The sequence below is a fragment of the Sciurus vulgaris genome (genome assembly GCF_902686455.1).
Source record: "Sciurus vulgaris genome assembly, chromosome: 9".
Classification (NCBI taxonomy): domain Eukaryota; kingdom Metazoa; phylum Chordata; class Mammalia; order Rodentia; family Sciuridae; genus Sciurus; species Sciurus vulgaris.
In genome coordinates this window covers 30,737,831-30,756,343 of record NC_136469.1, presented here as the reverse complement: position 1 = coordinate 30,756,343, position 18,513 = coordinate 30,737,831, and the positions used below count along the sequence as shown (strand labels likewise).

Sequence of the window (18,513 nt, the reverse complement as noted above, 5' to 3'; positions counted from 1 at the left end):
GGGAACTTCGTGAAGTAGAGCTGCCGGCGAGACGCCCCTCCCCCGCTGGAGCAGTGAACGCGGACAACTGGGAGCGCCGTAAAGGAGGCCGCTCGGCACAGCGCTGGGACTCGGAGCAACCACTGGGGCTCCGGCGGCTGCCCAGGGGAGGAGTGGCGAGGAGAGCTGTGTGGACTCAGGACACCGGGGCCTGCCCTGAGGAGGAGGAGGAGGAGCGTGGCTGCTTGGATTCGGAGTGACTGCACCAGAGCTACAGGCGGTTGCCAGAGGAGAAGCCGCGCGGCGAGCTGTTTGGACTCAGAACGATGCTTCTGAACACCGGGGCCTGCCCTGAGGACGAGGAGGAGGAAGAGGAGCGCGGCCACTTGGAATCAGAGGGACTACACCAGAGCTACAGGCGGTTGCCAGAGAAGGGGCTGCGTGGCGAGCTGTTTGGACTCAGACCACTTCTGAACCCCGGGGCCTGCCCGGAGGACTAGGAGGAGGAGGAGGAGGAGGAGCGCGGTGGGTCGTTTGGACTTGCAGTGACTGCATTAGCGCTCCAGGCGGCTGCTCAGAGGAGAAGGCGAGTGGTGAGTTGTTTGGACTTAAAGTGACAGCTCCTGAACACAGGGGGGCTGCCTGGAGGAGAAGTGTGGTGGGTGGCTCGGTCTTGAGTGGCCGCACCCAGAGCTCCGGGCGGTTGCCCAGAGGACCTGTGCAGCGGGTCACGTGGATTCAGAGCCACTCAGAGCGACCGCTCCTGAACACCCGGGGGGGTTATCTGGAGAAGGAGGAGGAACGGGGAGGGTCACTTCGACTCGGAGTGATTGATTGCCCAGGGCTACGGGTGGTTGGTGGGAGGTGGAGGCACGCAGTGAGTTTCTTGGACTCCTAGTGACTGCACTGGAATACAGGGCGGCTGTCTGGAGGAAGAGGCGTGTGGCGGGTCTCTGGGACTCAGAGCGATTGTACGGGGCCACAGGTGGCTGCTCAGAGGAGGGGCCGCATAGCTAGGCAATTAGGTGCAGAGCAGGGTCCCAGGATCTAGGAAGTTTCTTGGTGGAAGAGCCGCACAGAGACTGGCTTAGGGCGGAGCGAAGGTTCCAGGCCTGCGGGCAGATTCTCTGAGGAGGGGCAGCCTAAGGAGATTCATCTGCGAAGGGTGAGGCTCCCAGGCCCAGGAAGTAGGGCCGGGCCCCTGGGAACTTTGCAGAGGAAGGCAGCCCAGCCCAGGCAGTAGCTGTAAATTGAGGGGAACCTCTAGGAGGGAACTGACCAGCGAGACCTCCCCACCGGGTGAGTCTTCCCTGCCGGGTGAGGTTTCCCCACAAGGATGGTAAAACCAGAGACTCAGGCCCAAACAGGCCTTGCCTCAGCCCGCAGCCTAGGTCCCCTTTGGATGACCATTGGTCAACAAGTGGAGGCACCTCTGCCCACTAGCAGGGATTATACCCCACCTGAAGGCCACCACTCCTAGAGAGGCAGCTTCCTTGTGGAGCACCACATTATCAACTTCCTCCAAGACTTCAGCCTACTGAAGGCTAAGGGGGGATATATATAGAAATCTTCAGGGAAATTGTAAGTCAATAGAGGAAATCTGCAATATCTCAGCGGTCCACTGATACCTGAACAATATGAGAAAACAAGGAAAGAAAATGCTGCAAACAAATCTAGATGTTACATCAATAAAACCCAATGACAGCATGGCAGAAGATATGACAGAAAAGGAGTTCAGAATGTACATAATTAAAATGATCAGAGAAGCAAACGATGAGATGAAAGAGCAAATGCACGCACTGAATGATGAGATGAAAGAGCAAATGCAAGCACTGAATGATCGCACCAATCGACAATTAAAAGAGCAAATACAGGAAGCAAAAGATCATTTCAATAAAGAGTTAGAGATATTGAAAAAAAACCAAACAGAAATCCTTGACATGAAGGAAACAATAAACCAAATTAAGAACTCCATAGAAAGCATAACCAATAGGATAGAACACCTGGAAGACAGAACCTCAGACATTGAAGACAAAATATTTAACCTTGAAAACAAAGCTGAACAAACAGAGAAGATGGTAAGAAATCATGAACAGAATCTCCAAGAACTATGGGATATCATGAAAAGGCCAAATTTAAGAATTATTGGGATTGAGGAAGGGCCTAGAGAAACAAGCCAAAGGAATGAACAATTTATTCAATGAAATAATATCAGAAAATTTCCCAAATCTGAAGAATGAAATGGAAAATCAAGTTCAAGAGGTTTATAGGACTCCAAAATACACAAAATTACAACAGCCCCACACCAAGGCACATTATAATGAAAATACCTAACATACAAAATAAGACAGAATTTTAAAGGCTGTGAGAGAAAAGAACCAAATTACATTCAGGGGGAAACCAATATGGATATCAGCAGATTTTTCAATCCAGACCCTAAAAGCTAGAAGGGCCTGGAACAACATTTTTCAAGCCCTGAAAGAAAATGGATGCCAACCAAGAATCTTATACCCAGCAAAACTTACCTTCAAATTTGACGATGAAATAAAATCCTTCCATGATAAACAAAAGCTAAAAGAATTACAAAAAGAAAGCCAGCATTACAGAAACATTCTCAGCAAAATATTCCATGAGGAAGAGATGAAAAACAAAGAAGCAAATCAGCAAAGGGAGGAATTATCCTAAAGGAATTGTCAAATAAAGGAGGAAACAAGTTGTGTCAAACAAATAAATAAATAAAATTTTAAAAATGAACCAAATGACCGAGAAACCAAATCATATCTCTATAATAACCCTGAATGTTAATGGCCTGAATTCATCAATCAAAAGACATAGACTGGCAGATTGGATTAAAAAGAAAGATCCAACAATATGTTGCCTGCAAGAGACTCACCTCATAGAAAAAGATACCCATAGACTAAAGGTGAAAGGATGGGGAAAAACATACCATGCACATGGACTCAGCAAAAAAGCTGGAGTATCTATCCTCATTTCCGATAATGTGGACTTCAAGCCAAAGTTAGTCAGAAGGGATAAAGAAGGTCATTTCATACTGCTTAAGGGAAGCATAAATCAGCAAGATATAACAATCATAAACAACTATGCCCCAAACAGTGGCTCATCTATGTATGTCAAACAAATCCTTCTCAATTTCAGAAACCAAATAGACCACAACACAATAATACTAGGTGATTTTAACACGCCTCTCTCACCACTGGACAGATCTTCCAGACAAAAATTGAACAAAGAAACCATAGATCTCAATAACACAATCAATAATTTAGACTTAACGGACATTTATAGAATATACCATCCAACCAAGAGCGAATACACTTTCTTCTCAGCAGCACATGGATCCTTCTCTAAAATAGACCATATATTATGCCACAAAGCTAATGTCAGCAAATACAAGAAGATAGAGACACTACCATGTATTCTATCAGATCATAATGGATTGAAGTTAGAAATAAATGAAAGAGTAAAACACAGAAACTATTCCAACATCTGGAGATTAAACAATATGCTATTATATGATGAATAGATAACAGAAGATATTAGGAAGGAAATTAAAAAATTCTTAGAGGTAAATGAGAACAAAGAAACATCATATCAAAATCTCTGGGACACTATGAAAGCAGTACTTAGGGGGAAATTTATTTCATGGAGCCCATTTAATAAAAGAAGTAAAACTCAACAAATAAACGGCCTAACACTACAGCTCAAAGCCCTAGAAAAAGAAGAACAGAACAGCACCAAAAGTAGTAGAAGACAGGAAATAGTTAAACTCAGAGCTGAAATCAATGAAATTGAAACAAAAGAAACAATACAAAAAATTGACAAAATAAATAGTTGGTTCTTCAAAAAAATAAACAAAATTGATAAACGTTTAGCCACACTAACAAAGAGAAGACGAGAGAAAACCCAAATCACTAAAATTCGGAACGAACAAGGAAATATCACAACAGACAGGATTGAAATAAAAACATAATTAGAAGCTATTTTGAAAATCTATACTCCAACAAAACAGAAAATTTCGAAGACATCAACAGGTTTCTAGAGACATATGAATTGCCTAAACTGAACGAGGAGGACATACACAATTTAAATAGACCAATTTCAAGTACTGAAATAGAAGAAGTCATCAAAAGCCTACAACAAAGAAAAGTCCGGGACCAGATGGGTTCTCAGCCGAGTTCTACAAAACCTTTAAAGAAGAGCTCATTCCAATACTTCTCAAAGTATTCCATAAAATAGAAGAGGAGGGAACCCTCCCAAACTCATTCTATGAAGCCAATATCACACTGATACCTAAACCAGACAGAGACTCATCAAGGAAAGAAAATTTCAGACCAATATCCTTAATGAACATCGACACAAAAATTCTCAACAAAATTTTAGCAAATCGCATACAAAAACATATTAAAAAGATAGTGCACCACGATCAAGTGGGTTTCATCCCAGGGATGCAAGGTTGGTTCAACATCAGGAAATCAATAAACGTAATTCACCATATTAATAGACTTAAAGTCAAGAATCACATGATTATTTCAATAGATGCAGAAAAAGCATTTGGATAAAATACAGCACCCCTTCATGCTCAAAACACTAGAAAAAATAGGGATAGTGGGAACATTCCTTAACATTGTAAAGGCCATTTACGCTAAGCCCATGGCTAATATCATTCTAAATGGTGAAAAACTGAAAGCATTCCCCCTAAAACCTGGAACAAGGCAGGGATGCCCTCTTTCACCACTTCTATTCAACATCGTTCTTGAGACTCTAGCCAGAGCAATTAGACAAACCAAAGAAATTAAAGGGATACGAATTGGAAAGAAGAACTCAAACTATCCCTCTTTGCTGATGACATGATTATATATTTAGAGGAACCTGGAAATTCCACCAGAAAACTCTTAGAACTCATAAGTGAATTCAGTAAAGTAGTAGGTTACAGATCAATGCCCATAAATCCAACGCATTTTATACATAAGTGATGAATCTTCAGAAAGAGAAATTAGGAAAACTACCCCATTCACAATAGCCTCGAAAAAATAAAATACTTGGGAATCAATCTCACAAAAGAGGTGAAAGACCTCTACAATGAGAACTATACAACACTAAAGAAAGAAATTAAAGAACACCTTAGAAGATGGAAAGATCTTCCATGTTCTTGGATAGGAAGAATTAATATTGTCAAAATGGCCGTACTACCTAAAGTGCTATACAAATTCAATGCAATTCCAATTAAAATCCCAATGACGTACCTTACAGAAATAGAGGAAGCAATTATGAAATTCATCTGGAATAAGAAACCCAGAATAGCTAAAGCAATCCTTAGCAGGAAAGAGTGAAAACAGGGTATTGCAATACCAGATCTTCAACTCTACTACAAAGCAATAGTAACAAAAACGGCATGGTATTGGTACCAAAATAGAAAGGTAGATCAATGGTATAGAATAGAGGACTCGGACACGAACCCAAATAAAATACAATTTTCTCATACTAGACAAAGGTGCCAAAAATATGCAATGGAGAAAAGATAGCCTCTTCAACAAATGGTGCTGGGAGAATTGGAAATCCATATGCAACAGAATGAAACTAAACCCATATCTCTCACCCATGCACGAAACTAAACTCAAAAATGGATTAAGGGACCTCGGAATCAGACCAGAGACCCTGCAGATTATAGAAGAAAAAGTAGGTCCAAATCTCACCTTGTTTGGTCTAGGATGCAGACTTCCTTAACAGGGACTCCCATAGCACAAGAAATAAAGCTAGAATCAACCACTGGGATAGATTCAAACTAAAAAGCTTCTCTCAGCAAAGGAAAACTATCAGCAATGCCAAAAGAAAGAGCCTACAGAGTGGGAGAATATCTTTGCCAATCATACTTCAGATAGAGCACACTAATCTCCAAGAATCTATAAAGAACTCAAAAAAACTCTACTCCAAGAATTCAAATAATCCAGTCGACGAATGGGCTAAGGAAATGAATAGACACTTCACAGAAGAAGATCTACAAGCAATCAACAAACATATGGAAAAAATGTTCAACATCTCTAGTAATAAGAGAAATGCAAATCAAAACCACCCTAAGATTCCATCTCACCCCAATTAGAATGGCGATTATCAAGAAATACGAGCAACAACAGGTGTTGGCGAGGAATGTGGGTAGAAAGGTACACTCATACATTGCTGGTGGGCTGCAAATTAGTGCGGCCACTCTGGAAAGCAGTGTGGAGATTCCTTAGAAAACTTGAATGGACCCTCCATTGTGACCCAGCTATCCCACTCCTTGGGCCTATACCCAAAGGGACTTAAAATCAGCATACTACAGATGATACAGCCACATCAATGTTCATAGCTGCTCAATTCACAATAGGCAGACTGTGGAACCAACCTAGATGCCCTTCAATTGATGAGTGGATAAGAAACTGTGGTATATATATACAATGAATATTACTCAGCCATAAAGAATGATAAAATTATGGCATTTGCAGGCAAATGGATGAAATTGGAGAATATCATGCTAAGTGAGATAAGCCAATCTCAAAAAGCCAAAGGACGAATGATATCGCTAATAAGTGGAGGATGACACATAATGGGGGGGGAGGGAAGGGATAGTGTTAGGGTTAGAGTTAGGGTTAGGGAGGGGGGCAAGTATTGAGGAAGGAAGTACGTATAGAGGGTAAAGAGGGGTGTGAGGGTGGGGGGAAGGGAAAAAATAACAGAATGAATCAAACAACATTACTCTATGTAAATTTATGATTACACAAATGGTATGCCTTTACGCCATGTACAAACAGAGAAACAACATGTATCCCATTTGTTTACAATAAAAAAAAAAAACTGAAATAAATAAAGGATAGCACTGGATTTAAAAACACAGAATAAGTATTAATGAGTCCACAATGACATAAACAAACAGCAAAACAGGAGAAAAAGTGACTCTTCCTTATAAAAGAACTTCAATTAAAAATATACAAAGGAAATAACAGCAAACAGAATCATCATCAGACACATACCACAAATGTTGCCAACAAGATTCACTCAGTAAATGCTAAAATGTATAAGCTTAGACACTGTACAAAACACAATTAAGAGACATGCTAAAAAATTAACCTATCTGTTCTCTTCAAAAGTGTCATGTTCATGAGAAACAAAGAAAGAATGAGAACTTAGACTAGAGAAGACAATGGAGGGTTCCTGGATAGACTCCTGGAACAGAAAAAGGACAGGAGTTGAAAATTTGGTTTAATTCTAATAAGATCTGGCAGTTTAATCAATAATATTATACCAATGTTAACTGCCTATCCTTGTTAATTATGGTTATGTAAGATGTCAGCATCAGGGGGAGTAGGGTGAGGAATACAAGGGAATTCTCTGTACTCTTTCTGAAAATGTTCTATAAGTTTAAAAATTAGATTTAAATATTTTTAATAACAGTAAAAAAATTCTGAGCAAAGGTAAAAGAATTACCCTTAGATAAAAGGTGGCAATCTTTCACTAAGGCAAGAATCAAAAGAGGAAGGAACCTGTAAGAGACAGCGAAGAATGGAATGTTGAAAATTACAGATCGTCAGGGCAGTTCATTTTTGCTACCTTCTACTTCTTATGAAATAGAATTTATCATCTGCTCCCTAATATTAAAGTAGCACAATTAGGAAAATATCCATTAGCATCCACTCCAGGAAAGACCAAATAACCTGAGGCAGACAGTAAGTAAAACATAGCACAAAACTGAAATTGGCCAGGGGATGTGGCTCATTAGTAGAGTGCTTGCCTAGCATATGCAAGGCCCTGGGTTGGATTCCCAGCACTTAAAAAAAAAAAAAAAAAAGGGAGGAGGAGGAAAACTATTTTCCAAGAATTGCAGGGAAATATACTAAATCTTATGTTATTCATATTTTAAATGCTCTGGCCTACTTTACAATTATTTTGTAAAGATAAGCTTGTTCATAAGTTTGATGACTAACATATATGAGTGAAAAGATTAAAAAGTTAATGACTTGTAATTTGTGCTGTTTAAGACACACATTTTTTGCTGGGGTTCCAGTTCAGTGGCTGAGCACTCGCTTAGTATAAGCAGGGACCAGGGTTCAAACTCCAGCAATGCCCTTCCCAAAGATATATATTTATATAAGTTCAATTATCTTTAAAGCAGAACAATAAATTACTACTATAAAACTACCACTCATATTCAAGCCCCCAGGCAGTTATACTGGAAGCCAAAAATGTCATAAAGCCATTTCTGGAGTTCATATTCTATAATTAGCCAGAGTTATTCATTAAATAATGAGTGTAAGGATCCAAGGCTTACAAAAAGAATTACTAATTAGCATTTGTAAAGATGTATACATAATATCACCTGAATTTATAAGTCATCTAACTGGGGCTGTTTTGATTTTACTATAAAAATCATTTTTTGATTTCTGTAAGCTGAATAAATAGGTCTATCCAAAGGGAAAATAATGAGGGAGAATTTTATACCATACAACAAAATGCATTTGGGGTCTTAGATCCCTGGGAATAAAGCAGCCTGGTATTAATTTTGCCAGATCCCCAAAGATAAGAGCCTAGGTGAAACAAAAGACTCCATGGATAGAAGAGAAAAACAAAAAGCAGACTCCATGTACAGTCAATGCTGCCGCTTAGTTCAAAGACGCAGCAGTCTGATACTAAAGTTTCTATGGGATGAGAGTTGTTGAACAGAAATCATAATGCAAGTGCTCATATACCACTGGAGGTCTAAAATAGTATGCCCAAGACACAAGAGGGCAGATATAAACAGGGCAAGCATACACATGATAAAAAAGGCACATCACATTGGATTATGAATTTAGTAAAATATATAATAGAAGCTAAAGCAAAATTCACTTGTACAAAACAGTACACATAAGTCTTCAGAGAAATTTACTGATGTTTTTATAATAAATCTTCACAGAAACATCTTGAGTAATTCTTTGTGTGAGTAGCAAAAAAAAAAAAAAAGTTTGAGAAGTACTATAAATAACAACACATATGGAATGAGTTCCAATTGGTGAGTCAAGGTTAAATACAGAACACTGAACTGAAAGTAGCAAGACCGGCTTGCTTTGATCCAATCTTGCTGAGCTTCTTTGACTGTTCTGTGACATTCCAGAGTCTGGTTACCATGCTAAAGATTAAAGATTAAAGAAAGTGGCTCTATATCTCTCACTCTCAATAGAATCTATTAGAATATGTCCACTCTTTCTCATTCATGAATAAACGGGAAGAGAATAGCAAGACTTGTTTTGATTTCATAGTTCAATATTAATTTTCAAGTTGAACTTACTTTTACAGTTAAATTTGAATTAAACTACGCAGTGACTACAATTAAAAAAACATGTTTAGAGTTGAAAACAATATCCAAAATACAGACGTTTTGTTTCATCAAACCAACTTAAAATAATTTTGTTTTCTATGATAGCTTTCCTAAAGGAAAAAAAAAAATCTTTCCCTACTATCCAATGCAAATGATAGTGAACTGAAAATGATTTACCAAGCAATATATTCAAAATATATCACATTTCTTTTATAAACAGAATAACCAAATAAAAAGAAATAAGAGAATACAGAATCACCTCATGCTCTGTCTTTATAGTAATACCTATTTGGTAACTGTAAAAGCTGTTTTGACAGACATCTACAAGTCCTTTTAGATACTAATTAAGTTCAAGTTGCTCATTAAGATTAACACAAAAGGGCTGGGATGTAGCTGGTGGTAAAGAGATTGCGTTGCAAGCACAAATTTCTGGGTTCAATCCCCAGCTCCAAAAAGAAAAGGGGAAAAAATCAAAAAAGATAAACTCGTAAGATAAATTCAGATACTTTGACCAAATGCAGTTAATTCTTAATTACAGTTGTAAAGAGCAACTTAGCAGTCAATCTAACAGATACTCAATTATGCCCATCTCCACCGCCATAATCAATTTTTAACCAAGTACAAAATTAACTGTTTGGAGAAGACTTTTTCTTTTCCTTCTTCAGATTGTTAGAGAAACTATTAAGAAGTAAAGGATAACACTCTCCATGCCTATAATCTCAGCAGCTGGGAGACTGAGGCAGGAGGATCAAGTTCAAAGCCAGCTTCAGCAACTTAGCAAGGCCCTAAGCTACTCAGGGAGACTCTGTCTCTAAATAAAATATTTAAAAAGGGATGGGGGTGTGGTTCAGCGGTTAAATGCCCTGCAATCCCTGGTAACAAAAAAATAAAAAATAAAAAACAAAAACTAAGCTGATCTCTGAAAACAGGCTGTAAATAAACTATAAAATTCAGTGAAGGGTGGCTGCATTCTTCATATATGGCCAGTTGAGTTTCAGAACATTAGCAGTGAAGCCAACCAAAAACCAAGAGAACCACTGTTTCAGTGTTTGCCATAAATAATTTCATTCTAAGATCTAACAGGTTACCTAGTATAAGGATGAACTGTTTTTCTCCCTTAGCAATGAATAATTGGAGAGTTACTCTGTTACTAAATCACCAAAACCATATCAAATAAACCCATTAAAAATTTACAGGGAATTTTTTCAATAGAAAAAAGTTCATGGTACATAACCTGAGTATAGCTTAATATACATACAGATCATTACATATAGTGTGCATATGCGTAGGTTAGTATACAACCATATATTTCTTGTTCTGTCTTCTGAGAGGGCCTAGAAACCATGAACCTCAAAAGTAATGACAAAACACACAGAACTCAGGAACTGGTTTCTAATCATTCTCTAATAAAAAGAATAAGGGCTCCTTGGAGAAAGTGCTGATTCTAGGACTGGGGCAGGTAATACACACCAAGATAAGCCTGGGGCATGTTGTAGTGTCAGAAAGTTATAAAAAAAATAATAATTGCTCAAAAGTCGAAAAGAAAACTACACAAATCTCACAATGATGGGGGTATGTCGAAGGAATATAGACATTAACTAAAAGCTCTCCAAATGGCTAAGGCTAGAACAATATAAGCAAAAAATAAAACTACTGGATTATAATTCAGTATAAAATAAATATCCATGAGTCAATACTGATATAAATGAATAAATCAATAAATGGGAAGAACAGATAAGTTTCCCATATAGAATATTTCCCAAAAGTTTTTATAAATACTTGACCCTATAGGAAGTGAACCATAATTCCCCATTCTCCAATTATGTCCTTCAGTAGGAGGTTCTCTTCTAAGAATTACAATATACAAAGGAAAGAGAAAAAAAGTTACTTCATAGTGTACAAACCTGACAAGCCAAGTCATCAAGGTTTGACATCAATGGTACTGAGTGGTATTGACAGTATGATACTCTCAATGCATAATGGAAATGGCAATGTGGTCTTCCTCCCCAAAACACATTAATCAGTCTCATTATGAGAAACACATCAAATAAATCTCAGTTAAGGGACAGTATACAAACTACCTGACTCATAATCTTTAAACTATCAATCTTTCAAAAACAAGGATATCTGAGAAACTGTCAAACCAAAAGAACACGCGACAACTAAATAGATTATAGTACCCTGGATGGGATCTTGAAACAGAAAAAGGACATCAGGCAATATGAATAAAATACGGACTTAATTAATATAATGTGTCAATATTGGTTAATTTTAACAAATATATAATGAATATGTTAATATATATGTTAATAATAGGAAGCATAATTATGTTAATATATTATTTAATGAGCATATTTATTAACATATTAATGTTAATAAAAGGTAGGGGGTATACATGACCTTTATACCATATTACAATAAAACTGTTACTTAAAGCTTACTATAAATAATCCAAGAACATGTTATATTTATATAACTAATAATTTGTTTCCACATATTTGAAAAACTGGCAATTTAGTCTAGCAATTTAACTTTTTTTTGCACTGGGATTAAACCAAGGGGTATTTAACCACGAGCCATATCCCCAGCCCTTTTTATTTTTTATTTTGAGACAGTCTGGCTAAGTGCTCAGGGCCTCACTTAATTGCTGAGGATGGCTTTGAATTTTTGATCCTCCTGCCTCAGCCTCCCAAGTTGCTGGGATTACAGGGATATGCCACAGAATCCAGCTAACTACTACTATTTTAACAACTATGTTTATAAAAACTCATATTCAAAATTTATATTACAAAACTCCATGAGCTGAAATCTTCACATCAACTTAGAAATTTAATGAGTTGATATATAGATGTCAGGCCTGACCTAGGTCCTAGGAATTTAATAATGGAGAAAAAAAGACAACTAGATATTGTTCCTACCTTCAAAGGGTTTATAGGCCACTGAAGGGAAAAGCAACCTTATAAACCAACAAATAAATCATCTGTAACTTTGGAAATGTATGATGTTATTACCTTAATCTGGGAGGTAGGAGTATTCCCTAAAGAAGCAAAACTTGAACTCAGGTGTGAAACATGCATGACAGGAGGTAACAAGTGAAGTGAAAGAAGAATGGTTCAGACAAAGAGAAAAGCATGACAAAAATGGCAGGGAGCAATCAAAGTACAAAGGACTAAAACAGGCCAGCCTGGGTAAAGTGGGGAGTTAGGCAGAAGATGAAGCTGGGGCACCATGCATTGATAAGGAGTTTTATTTTTACTCTGGAAGCAATGGAAAGCCATAGAACGATTAAAGAAGAGCATGAAAATCAGACATATTTCAAAATAAATTATTGTCTTCAGGATGGGTAACAGATTACAGAAGGGTCAAAAGTAGCCAAGAATGGTACTGAAGTTTCAGTCAAGATAATGGTAACAAGCTAAGGTGGTGTGAGTGGAAATGGGAATAGATTCAAATGACATTTAGAAAGTAAGAATTATAAAACTTGACACATTTGATGTTTCAGGGGCAGGGATATAAGGATCACTCCTAGTTTTCTGGATTAGTAAATGAAATATAATGGCATCTTTCACTCAAAAAAAAAAAAAAAAAAAAAAAAGGAACAAAGAAAAAGGACCAGTGTTTGGGAGGAAGGAAGGGAAATCAGTTTAGTCTGAGACATACTGGATTTGAAAGACCTTTAAGATATTTAAGAGGCTGTCAATCAGATACCAAGATATATACATCTAGAGCTCAAGAGAGGAAACACTTATGTCCTTAGAAAGCTGACATCTTTATCCTAGAAAAGCAGCTAACCATAATCTCCAAGTATCCAAGAAAAACATTAGACTTAGACTTTGACCATCTGGATTTAGTTAAAAACTGAGAGAGAACACGGCAATAATATTTCATCAGCTAAAACAAAAACTGCTAGGCACCATGGGGAACATAGGGATTTTCAAAATCTTGCTTCAAAAATATACTATATGTTACCAAACATATAATATTTTAACATTTTAGCAGGCTGGCAAATGTTGGTAATGTTCCAAAGTGCACTGTCCCATAAAAAGCAGCCACAAGCCACAAGTGGCCACTGAGCACTGAAATGAGGCTGGTGCAACTGAGGAACTGAATTTTTAATTTTATTTCAACTAATTTAAACAGCCACATGTGGCTAGTTACTATCATATTAGAGAGAATAGGTTTGGGGCTTCCTCATATATTTCATCTGATTCCTAATAGCTACTTCTCAAATTAACTGAGAGAAGACATGAGGGTTAGAGGGACTGGGGAGTAGAAGAAACTTCTATCTGCTATTAGAATTTTTCTTTCAAGAACATATAATATAAGGGTAGGGTACATAGTTCAGTGGGAGAGTGCATGCCTAGCATGCACAAGGCCCTGGGTTTGATCCCCAGCACCAAAAGAACCAATAGTATAGTACTTTAATAATTAAAATATTTTAATTTTAAAAGTAATTGTATACTGTATAGAAAAGTAGAAAATACAGAAAGAGGCTATAAGTCTATTTTTAAGAAATAATCTAGGGTCAGGGATGTAGCCTGATCTCTACTCTCAATGTCCTGAAATTATTTAATCACTATAGTGATTTAGAAAGCCAGATTAGCACTCAATAAATGATAACTATTATGGGGTTCTAGGTGCCTGGAAACTACCTCAGAAAACAGAAATAACAACCAAAGCAGACAGGGTCCTGGGCATCCTAGAGATTACAGGTCCTTGCATGAACCCCTAAGGATTTTTCTACCTAGCACATGAATTCTTGATCCATTCCCTTTTAGGTGTAAGACCTTGTACAAAGCACTTTACCTAAATCTCAATTTCTTCATTTCTAACATGGCTATGTTATTTGTTTCACTAAATGACTTGGCTGGAATAAACATGAGAACATATGAAAGTGCTTTGTAAATTATTACATGCTAAACAAACATAAAGGTATTAAACATGGAAGAACATTTTCTTCTTTAGGGCAAAACTTTCCAACCAACATGCCAAGAATGGATTACAGATATGCTGAAATACTGTCCCACTCCCTTGCCCCCAAAAACTTTCAGTGAGCTAGGGAGGGCCTAGCTACAGTACACAACACAAATGTAATTATTTTGTATGTATGCTATGATGCAGAAAAGTTTGAAAACCCTGCTCTAGGATTCTATCTCAAGCTAGCAGAAATGGGTGTTCACCAACTGATTTCCCCTCTGGATGATTTTAGGCCTCATCCCCAAGTCTGCTGCTCTTACAATCCTGCTCCAAAATCTGTTACTGCTCCCCAAAGGATCAAAGAGAATCAAGCATGAATATCAAGGAGCTGCTATTTCAATGCAATAGCAGATAGAAATAAGATCAAACAAAAACTTTAAGTTGAGAAGATGGCAATGATAAAACTATTTTCACAAAAGAACTGAACAATTACCAGTTTTACAACTGCCTTCAAAGCCCAAAATATTCTAAACATTTATTTTTGGTGACAAATCTTTGTCCTTTGAGAGGAGATCTGAATTTTTCCAAATACTGAATCACTGTGGGCTAGGGATATAGTTCAGTGGTAGAGAATTTGTCTAACATGCACAAGATCCTAGATTCAATCCCCAGCACCACCACAACTAACGAACAAAAAAAGCTCAATACCCAGTGATTCAGATTCTAGTGATTAAGGTAAAGTGACAAAGTTTTTTCTAGATCCCAGAAGTAATGCTGGTATACATCTTTTAGATCGTCATGGACCTTAAGTCATCAACTTCCACAGTATGTGGAACAACTCACTTTTTTAATCTGTACAAATACTGCTTTTCATCTGTAGGTATATTACCTTAAGTTCCCTGCTAAATATATACCTTTCTCTATCCCAAATTTACTATTCTGAAATTTATTTATGCTTAAAAATGGTTTTTATGCCAAGATTATTAAATTTTCATATTTTCATAAACTTATTTTCATATTTTCCACTCCTTGTATGTCATTAAGGAACACAATACACCCACAGATTTATACCCACCTTGGTGGGAAAGCCCTACTGACTACCATCCTATAAACCCTGTTCAAATTCACTTCTTTTTGTTGTACTTTTCACTAGGACATTCAAGTAATTGTTCATCTACTGAAGAGCAGTATAGGAAAAGACCTTTTCTTAATGTCTGATAGAAAATCAGGTGACATATCCCCAATTCATTCCCAAAAGAATGTAACGGAACTCTAACTATAGAGTAGTCTGCCGCCAAACACCTAGGATCAAATCCTGGCTTCATCTGTGTAATTCTGAACAGATTATGTTAGCTCCAGTTAGCCATTTGTTTCAGTCTCTTCATCTATAAAAACAGGGGGGTTAGTCACCTTATGAAGTTGCTAACAGGATTAGATGAAATACTCATGTAAAGACTAAGCATGATTTCTGGCACACAGTAGGCAAACAAATGCAATTGTCACTATGGGGTTAGATAAAATATATCTTCTGAATTTGTCATTACCTTAGAAAGAAACTAATTTTAACATAACATTCTTTAAAAAGTTATGTTGACTGCTCCAGATGCTACACAGAAGAAGATTATTTTGTGAGCAAAATAACACCAGAAACTAGTTAGACTGATTCTGAAAAGTTGTATAACCCCTCAAGTTCTAAAATTATATGAAACAAGGTTCAAACCTTTAGAACTTTAACCTTCAATCAAAAAATACTTCACAATCAAATCAATAAGTATGAATTCTAAAACTTAAGTTTGGAAAGATTCTAACTTACTAAGATACTATCATTAAAATACCTAATGTAGAATGGAGGGAGAGGGTTTGTCAAGAGAAAGCAGCAACATAACAAAGGCTTAGGATCCACATGGAAGAAATATCTTATTTGTTCCTTGAAAAACTAAAGCCCAAGGTAAATGCCAAGTGAAAAACAAGATATGAAAGCAAAGTACAACCAGAATATAAATCTTTTACTCAGCTGTACCTAAGCACATGAGTTTATTAATCCCCTGGATCACCAAAGCATTGGCTGCAGCCAGTCATGCCTAAAGAGAAACCTCAAACCACAAATCAGGAACTAAATAAATAGTGTCACTTCCTTCTGTAAGTCTAGGAAGAAATGTAGACACACTTAAATTCTGAAGTACTTAGAGATTTCAATATCAAGTTGGAATCCCTGCATTCTACTCTTCTTGGCCCCAAACAAGCCATTTACAATTTGGGAAAATAACAGCTCCACCAAAAAATCTGTTTTCACTAACTTCAACAAGACACTAAGAAGTGCTTTTAATCTATTTAGACATATATTTCTTTTGAGAACTTGCATAAAAATGGACATTCTCTCCAGAACAGGGCAAAAAAAAAAAAAAAAAAAGGCACTCAAACAAAACCTGGCATATGATTTCAGGGATGGGGATGAAGAAGACCCTCGAAAATCCACAGACCTCAACTCATAGCACAGAATCAAGTCAAATCATAATCTAAGGAAAACTAATATATGGACTTGAAAAGGAACCAAATTAAGGAAGGAATCTTATTCCAGAAAATAAAATTAGAATAGAAATATTGTCTATTTCCCCAGATAATGGTATTGAACTTTGTGTCTAGGAAAGGGCGTTGGTCCCGTTGAACAAGGAAAACAAAAACGATGGAAAAGTACAATTAAAACAGTACTAAAATAGTTGGCTGTACTTATTCTGAAAGCGCAGTAATGAAATGGCCAATCCCTGCAGCTGGCTAAACGTAACCTATAAAGGGCTGGCTGAAAGTAACCAATCTGGTGTACCTTTCGGTCAACGAAGTTAAGGAAATGGCAAACGTGAACACACGCTTACAGGTGAAAGCACGAAAACACACGTTGATGAAAAGTCCTGCAGATCTTCCATTGTTTCCTCTTCAATTAAGAACTCAGTAAGCATACTTAGGAGAAAAGGGACAAGAAACAGAAATCCTAAACGGGTGGTTAAAGGATCTGCAGGAAGTGTAAAGCACAAACTTTTTGAGATCAAAGGGCTCAAGAGGAAGATAAGAACAAAGCCAAGGAAGCAATAATAAAGTAAGAGAGGAAAAGTCTTGAGTTTAAAAACTGTGTTAAAAAGAAAAGTTTCCTTCCCTAGACACGTAAGCAGCAATAACTGGGCAAAGAGGGACGGACCAGAAGATATGGCCACAAATCCCTTCCCTAAACTCCAGTATTCCTTGGACGTCCTCAGAAGCAGTCAAGTCTTGGGACTTTTCTCGGGCAGGGCTCCTCCCTGCACCACTGCCAGACGAACCTCTCCAAGGGACTATCACTATCTCCCTTCCTCTCCACTGTAGAGAGGAAGTGAAGGATGCAGGGAGGGGACGCGAAATGAAAGTTGGACACCAAACCCGAGGGTGGCCCACTCCGACACTTCGTCAAGATCTGGACCCTGCAACCGTTTTCCACTCATTGCATGCAAACCGAGGGTGCTGACCCAAAGGGTCGTCCTCCTCCCTCACGCCACTGTTCCTGGGGTACACTCGGCAGGACTGCAGGAACGAAGGGGCCGAAACCAGAGGCAGAATATTAGCAAGATACGCTACAGACCAAGATAGAAGTCCTCGGTGAAAAGTCCGGAGCAGTGGAGCCAAAGGCAACGTGTCCGCCCTCAAACCATCTTCCCCCGCCCTTTCCCCGGCGGGCCCACACCGCCCTCACCTGTCTGCAGGGAACCCGGCAGCTCTCAAGTCGAAGATTATCCTGCCGCTGCTCTCTGGAATCGCCTCAACTCGAGCAAGAAGTGAGCGGAAACGCGACCCGGACCTCTTCCTTCTTCCCCTCCCCCACGCACCTCGGATCCTCAGGGGCGGGGAGCAACTGCAGCTGTCACAGGCTCACACTGACCAACCGCCGAGGACACTCGGACCAGCGACCTCTCAACCCACCCCAGAACCAGCACCAGGAGCAGCGAAGCCGGAAGTGAGGGGACCGGAAGTAGTGTTGTCCTTAGCTCTGGACGGCCTCTCTCTCCCTAAATCGGGTCCGGCGCCTCCACGTCTCGGTGGTGCCAGCGCACCTCCCACGAGTTTCCCTCCGCCCCTCTCCAGAGTCTGGCCCCGCCCCTCCCGCTGCGGCCCTAGCAACCACATCCGGGACTCCGCTGGTGCCGTTGCCCGGGTAATTTTCTGGCGGCGCCTGAATCGTGGTGGAGTCTGAGCTCGGCTCCTGAGGCTCCAGCCAGAGCTGGGAGCTAACGGAAGGGCGCGCCGGCCTG

At 38.7% G+C, this 18,513-nt stretch overlaps 1 protein-coding gene across 4 annotated transcripts in view; it reads right to left on the bottom strand.

The window, feature by feature from the left end:
• Positions 1 to 18,185, bottom strand: part of ARFIP1 (ARF interacting protein 1) — a 104,917-nt gene extending 86,732 nt beyond the window's left edge. For 2 of the 4 annotated variants that reach the window (XM_079153440.1, XM_079153443.1), the window contains exon 1: positions 17,958 to 18,165. The gene's annotated coding sequence lies outside the window, so the exon portion shown is untranslated. Of the gene's footprint in view, positions 1 to 17,846; positions 17,866 to 17,957 lie in introns of those variants that run through there. The other 2 variants (XM_079153441.1, XM_079153442.1) reach the window with 2 other exon arrangements.
• Positions 18,186 to 18,513: the final 328 nt, after the last annotated feature.